Genomic DNA, 7,381 nt, shown 5'->3' with positions numbered 1-7,381 from the left:
AGGTGCTGGATAGGCATGTGGTATAATAACAACAGGTACTGAATCATTCTAGTGTAAATAGAAAACTGGTGAAGTTATATTAAATCATCAGAACAAAAGATAAAAATGTCTGGAATAGATATTTAGAATATTGGTTAAAAGGCCGGTGGGTATGCCAGCACCTTTATGTCAATCTGTGGGTTTGAGCCCCAGCTCCCCAGTCTATTGCAAGTTACTAGTAATGTGTGTCATGGGAAGCGGCAGGTGCTGGCTTCAAGTACTTGGATGTCCGCTTTCCATATGAGATCCACACTGAGTCCCTGGTTCCTGGCACAGCCTTACCTAGTTGTGGGCATTTGAGCAGTGAACCACTAGATGGAAGGTCCCTCTCTCTGTTTGTCTCTCTCTGTGTCTGACTTTCCAGTTATTAATGTAAATTTTAAAAATGAATAAAAGATCAAGAGTTCCAGAACAAATTAAGACTTTAGTGAATAACTTAATTTGGCAATTACAGTATCACCAGACATGGGAACCAGGAGTATCCTCTAAGACCAAGGGTTGTAGAAGCCTTAAATGATGCCAAGAAAGAACACTTCTTTCCCTGGTGATAACTTGTGGCTAGATATTCTGTTCAGCAGGATTTGTGGTTATTGCACCATACTTTTCAGCATTAATATTCCCATTTTATTCTTTAAATTACCCAGTATGAATGATATAAAAGTTATTTCCAGTACATTTTCATTTAAGGATAATGATCACTAATGACTACAAATCTGAGACGTTCTCAGCTCAGAAAGCTTGAAAAAAGCTAGAGAAGATTTACAGGGCTGAATATTAATGAAAACTACTGAAAATTAACTTTCTTGTTAGAATGGAAAATGATACTTAGATGGTTAATTTGTAATAAAATATTAAAACCTATAGTCTCTAACCAGTTTAGGTCTGGTATTGCTTTTCAACATACCATTTTTGTATCCCTTTAAATGAAATGTAACTCTTTCATGCAAGTGCAACTTAGATGTTAGAGACAATCCTACATTTGTTTTGTCATACCAGCACCTCCTTCCCACATATTAGATATCCCCTTTACTTTGTTACCATTAGCATTTCCTCGCCAAGCTTCCCATACCTACAAAGTGCATCACCCCTTCTTTGGTCTTTCCTCTTTCAATTATTTGTTAGTGGTTTTAATATGCCAAATTCTTTACAGTTAATTTGAAAGTTGTTTCATTTTGATGTCCTATCTATTTCTCTTTTAATTTAGCATTCTATTAAACCTGAAAAATTGCTGAATTTTTTTCAGCTCTTTTTCTAATGATCATGTTTACTTTTTGAAAAATAAGTAAATTCTAAATGTCATTCTGCTTTTTTATTTTCCTTTACACTATTTTACGCTATTTTTCCATTTCGAGCCTCTTGACTTGGTCTCACTGAGCCTCTCCCAGCACAGTGTTAAATGATAGCCTTTGTTAAAGCTTTGGCCTTCCTGGGTCACACCTAGGCCTACATCAGAACTTCATGAATAAGCATTGTAGGAGTCCATTCCAACTTTGCTCTTGCCAGGTGTGGTTTTTTTTTTTTTTTTCTTTCTTTTTTTACATTGCTGGCTTTGTAAATCCAGGTGGTTTTGTCTTAGAATTCAAGTTTCATGACTGTATTAATTTTCAGTTTGTTGCCTACTGACTGAAATTTAACTCGATCCAGTAAAGCTGATATTTCACTTTCATGGTTCTGAACTCTGGATACTGAATTCTTATACCCATGATAAATATTTATTACACATCTTTGCCTAAAATCCCATGGATCTTATCAAATAACTTGGTATTTTCTTCTACTCCACCTTAAATTTGTTCAGTGGGTAGTATTTACAATGTATCTCAGCTTGTCTAGCATCTTTCATCATCTAGATTAGGTTTTATATAAAATAATTACTGCATATGGCTAATATACCAAGATGAATTTCCATTAAGATGCCAATAACTATACTATATTGTCTTCTATTAGGCTTATAATCTCCTTGCTTACATCTTATTAGCACTCCATAATTCTCAAAAGCTAATCCAATTCTGGGTACGAAGTGGTCCAATATTGCCTATGTAGAATTTGAAATGTGCATATAGTTCAGTGGATACAACATACGCTTTAATTTGTACAACCCATATTTTAATGGCTGTGTTCTGGTCCTAACTTGCTTGTGATTCCGGCTTCCTGTCAGTGTGCACCAAAGCAGGTAGCAGGCAATGCTACATTGAGTTTTGGCCTCTTTGTCCTAAGCTTGGCTCTTTCGGATGTTTGGGGAGTGCATCACTGTTTTGGACATCTGTGTCTCAAATAAACAAATAGCTGTCCAGATATGGTCTCCAAACTTCATTAACTGAAAATTCTGTTGTAGGCAAGAAGATACATATTGATGATAAAAAGAATAAAAGTGTAATATTACAAAGCATGTTCTTTGAAATACATAGTTCTTAAAAGTACCTACATAGAGAAATGCAACATATGTAGATATTTATGCCTTTATTGACTATATAATTCCTACGTAGTAGCAAAGAACATAAATACTAAGGTTGAACTATAAGCTATGTAGTGTCAAGTAACATTCAAATATGAAATGATAAAAATAATCATGTATAACATAGGCCTCCAACACATGTACCAGGGAATTATACTATGAGAAGAAAATGAAAACTTATTGGTTGAGAATCAGGATGAGAAAATGGTCTTAATAAACTTATTTGTCTGGTTTTACATTCAAATGGATGCTATTCAACACTCTCTGAAGAATTTTCCGGCATTAACCTTAGGCTTAGTCTCCAAAGCTGAAGTCTTCCTAGAGCATTTCACTGCCTAAGTACCACAAAAGACCGCAGGACTTCTTATTGTGTAGCATTCTCAGTTCTGTGGAGACAAACAACTATCAAGGAATTACCCAATTCATTCATAATACATTCTTTGTTTTTGGGCCCTGAAATAGCTTAGTTGGCTAGGCCTTCCCTTGGAAGCACCAGAATCCATATGGGCACTGGTTTGTGTCCCAGCTGCTCCACTTCCCATCTAGATCCCTGTTCTTAGCCTATAAAAGCAGCCGAGGATGGCCCGAAGCCTTGGAACCCTGCACTTATTTGAGAGACCCATATGAAGTTCCTGGCTCCTGGCTTTGAAAGAGCTCAGCTCTGGCTATTGTGGTCATTTCGGAAGTGAACCAGCAGATGAAAAAAAAAATCTTTCTCTGTCTCTACTTTCTGTAAACCTACCTTTCTAATAAAAATAAATCTTTAAAAAAATCATTCAGTTCTATATACCTACAATTTTCAGTGTGTCTATTTGTTGAATGGACCATACACTTCAGTTACTGATCCTTAGTGATCATTAATCCCTTGATTATACAGAATAGTAACGAAAGATAACATGTTTGGTAGAATATAGACCTTACAAGTTTGTATTTCACACACACACACACACACACACGTAATAACAGGTCAGGGGAAACTTTCAGATAATGAGTAGATTAAAGGTATACATTGTAAAAATGATTCTACAGGTATATATTGGTACACATGTCTAAAATCATATTTTATACATTAAATTGTTACAAAAATTATGTAACTAATGCAAAATAAAAGGTAAAGATGCATGCATTTTTTCAAGGCTCAGTACAATTCACATATTAATAACCTAGTCTAGTGTTTACGTTTAATATTTGCCATTAGAACCTAAAGGATAATATAATTGTAAAGGAACTACGCATGAGTCAATTGTATGTGCACATACTTGGGGGGGACATTTATTTACTTGTTTGAAAGCAGATGTATAGGGAGAGACGGAGATGGAGGGATCTTACATCTGGTTCACTTTCCAGATGGACACAATGGCCAGGGATGTCTTGACTGAAGGGAGGATCCAGCAGCCTGAGAACCCTCACATGGATGCAGGGTTCCAAACACTTGGGCCATCTTTGGCTACTTTCCCAGGGCAAGTTACATGCATAAGTTCTCATATACAAAAATCTCCTGAACCAAAGTTCTCTGTTAATTCCATTTTTCTGTACTTTTTAAAGTAATCTCATATCTTTAAGATACACCATCAGGATATATGACACAACACAGTGAATAAAGCTATCACTTCTGATGCCAGCATCCTATTTAGAAACTGCTTACTGTCCTGACCTGTCTCCTGTTCAAGCTCCTTGCTAAGGACATACATATTTGAGATTTATTATAGTCAGAATCAAAGAGAAAGGGAAAGACAGAATGAGATCTTACATCTGCTGCTTCACACTCTTGGTGACCAGCACAGCCTGGGCCAGACCACAGCCCAGAACCACGGTCTTTGGCCAGGTCTTCCACATGGGTGGGAAGAGCCGAAGCAACTGGACCATCTTTGGTGCTCTTCCCAAGTGCTTAGCAAGGAGCTTGATCTCTATTAGTCTGAGGATTTCCATTTTGGGGAGGAATGTTCACATTTTTGGTTTCTGACCAATTTTTGAACTCTTCCTATTAACTCTTTCTATGGATATTTTCACACGTTAATCCTAGATTCAGTGAAACTCTGGCTAAATAATAACCGTTTGCAGGCCACATAACCCTCAAGCTGCCATCAAGTCCTTGCTTAAATATGAATGCTTTTTGTTTTCCTTTTCAAATTAAAATGTGCAATGACCAACATTAGGTTGTCATGAGAATGGTTTTCTGACGGTATGGTCTTACTCGTTTGCTCTCCTATCTTGTTCTTACATCTTCCTTAATCATTTTTGATTAATAGATTACTTATACATCATCAGTTTTGTTTATTTCTTTCTGCCAATTTTATTACTTGTAGTTGACTGTATTCAGAAAGCCACTATAACTTTTCCAGGTCATTTCAAAGTTTTCTTTTTGTTTTTCTCACATGATATGACTCTTGTACTGTTGATACTCCTGAAAAAATTCTGGCATTGGTTTTACAAAGAATTTAAAATAATAGAGTATCAAGGATAGTTTGAAATATGAGTTACCGACCTATAAAAGTTATTTTTAGTCCAAGTCATATAAATCAAATCTGATTTTCCTACATAAATAATAGTGAACTATTTCTGAGAGACATAGCACTGATTTAAAAAACGCCCACATATTTTATATTTAATTCATCATGAATAATTTTTAAAAATCTGAATAGTAAGTTGTTTTTTCAAATGTATTAGTGGAACAAGCTTACCAATCACACAGCTTTCTTTAATATATTACTTACTGTTGACTTCATAGCTATATTTTGCCCTAGGTAAATCACATTTTAATAATTTCAGAATACTTATTTTGAAAAAAAAGGAAAAGGAAAGAAATATTTTTACTAGGTCATAGTGCTCTGAAATGTTTTTTCCCCTTTGGTAAGTAATTATAATGGACATGTTTGAGAAGACTTTTTTCTGCAACTTTCTGTATAATAATAGCCTGTGGAGAATTAAAAGAACATTGATGCTTCAAAACACAGTAGATCCTTTGATAAACAAATCAAACGTAGCTTAGAATGAAATCATAGGTGTGACTCTGTGCTGATGAACTGATAATCTATGTATAAAACTGCCTGAAATTCATAAATATAAAATTTTAGAACCGGTTTACCAGCTTGCTTTTCCTGGGGATGAATGTGCAAAGATAATTTGAAATAGGTTTCTAGTGGATATAGTTAGAGTTTTGACTTCTGATAACATTATTCTCTGGTTTTTGAAACAATTACAATGTACATTTTCACTAAAAGCTATTGTATGTTAAAATGACTTGATGCAGCAATACATATTTTTTGATACATATACTTAGAGCTTATTGGATATGTAAGTGAAATTTTGGAAAATAACAAATTGAAGCAAAAACTCTTTACTTTAGAGATGTCCATAGAGACCCAAGCTAGCAACTTGACTACATTCAACTATTTCCTTACTTCACCGTTTAGACATGTTCACTTTTGTGTATTTGGCTATCACACCACAGCCCTAGCACTGATAAAATACACAACTACAGATTTACTCACCATCTACATCTGTGTAGCTGGTGCCACATAAATATTCTGCTACACTCTTTCAAATCTACCTGAAAGCAGCTTACTGGAGGTAGGGTTAAGTTAGGTGTTCTACCTCCATCACATTCATAGTAATGAGCACTTTAATTGACTTCCCTACAGCAGAACTCTCTTCCTTTTGAATTAAAGTAAGAGTAAAGATGGGGATATTAAGCTCTATTAATAGTTTAAGATGTAATAAATGGCTCAACCAGAAATAGCTGACTCAGAGACAGATGAAGATATTTTCATTTCTCAACAATTCATGCGCAAGAACTAATGCCATAAGTATAGAATTGGGGCACCATGGGATCTGCAGGAATTACCCCAGTGTCCAAATCAGAGGCTGGGGAGTCTGTATACTTTAGCAAGTTTTTCTAGAAGTCATTGTGCATTTAAATTTTTGTCAACTAATGTAATTTCTTATACTGATGAAATTAAAAATCTCTAATAAGGATTATGTACTATCTTAAGCGTTTTGACACAAAACATCAATAGCCAAGCAAGAAAGCTACATGTCATTAAGCTAGCGCTCTTAAATATTACAAGGCAAAAAGTAGGAAGATAAAATATCTTAGAAATAAATCATGAAACGATTAAAATACTTGGCAATACTTGCAAATCCTTCACCATTCATGGTTCTCTTTGGGTGAGTTCTCACGATGCTCCGGACACTCGACAAGGTGTTCCTCATCACATTATTTCCCCAAATATTCACAGCAGTAACATATCTTAGTGTGTTTAGTTTAAAGAAAAGAGTGAGGGTTAGGAAAGCAAGGCAAATGTTCTGAGAGTACACAGACCAGTCTGTTCCTTGCAGGGAGTTATTTTTCAAACTTCTGGAGACCAATGCTACCAAGATAAGGAAGCTGGAAACGTGTCCGCCAAGGGGAGCGAAGCCTCCCACAGCAGCTGATGTCCTCTTCCCTGGAGCCGTGCCTCCTTGCAATCCTCCAAAGGCCAATTTTGAGGGTTCAAACGTCATTCTCCAAACACGTCTGCTCATTTCTTCTCCTGGGTGGATGAGTGAGGTTTTGTTTTGTTTTCGGAGTGACACGCAGAGAGCTCTCCAATTCTTTGTTCCCCCGTCTTCCTTATCTCAAGAGTATTGGTTTCTAGAAGTTTGAAAAAGTTCAGTATTTGCACAGAAACAGATATTGTAGAAGTACATGTGTACTTTTAGTGATAATAGCATTTTTAGGTCTGATTTTTTGAGATGATCTTTGGTCAAACAACTTTTCATGTGAGAGAAAGCAAAGTCAGAGTGTGTGAGCTAGCCACGTAGCAGTACTTTATTAAATGAGGATAAAGTTAGTGTATTTGTGCTTCGTACATAAAATCTTATTCTCATTTGGCTGTTGGCTCTCAGGTG

This window comes from Ochotona princeps, chromosome 12, assembly GCF_030435755.1.
Source record: "Ochotona princeps isolate mOchPri1 chromosome 12, mOchPri1.hap1, whole genome shotgun sequence".
Classification (NCBI taxonomy): domain Eukaryota; kingdom Metazoa; phylum Chordata; class Mammalia; order Lagomorpha; family Ochotonidae; genus Ochotona; species Ochotona princeps.
The sequence above is the reverse complement of the archived record's forward strand: the minus strand, read 5'-3'. Positions refer to the sequence as shown.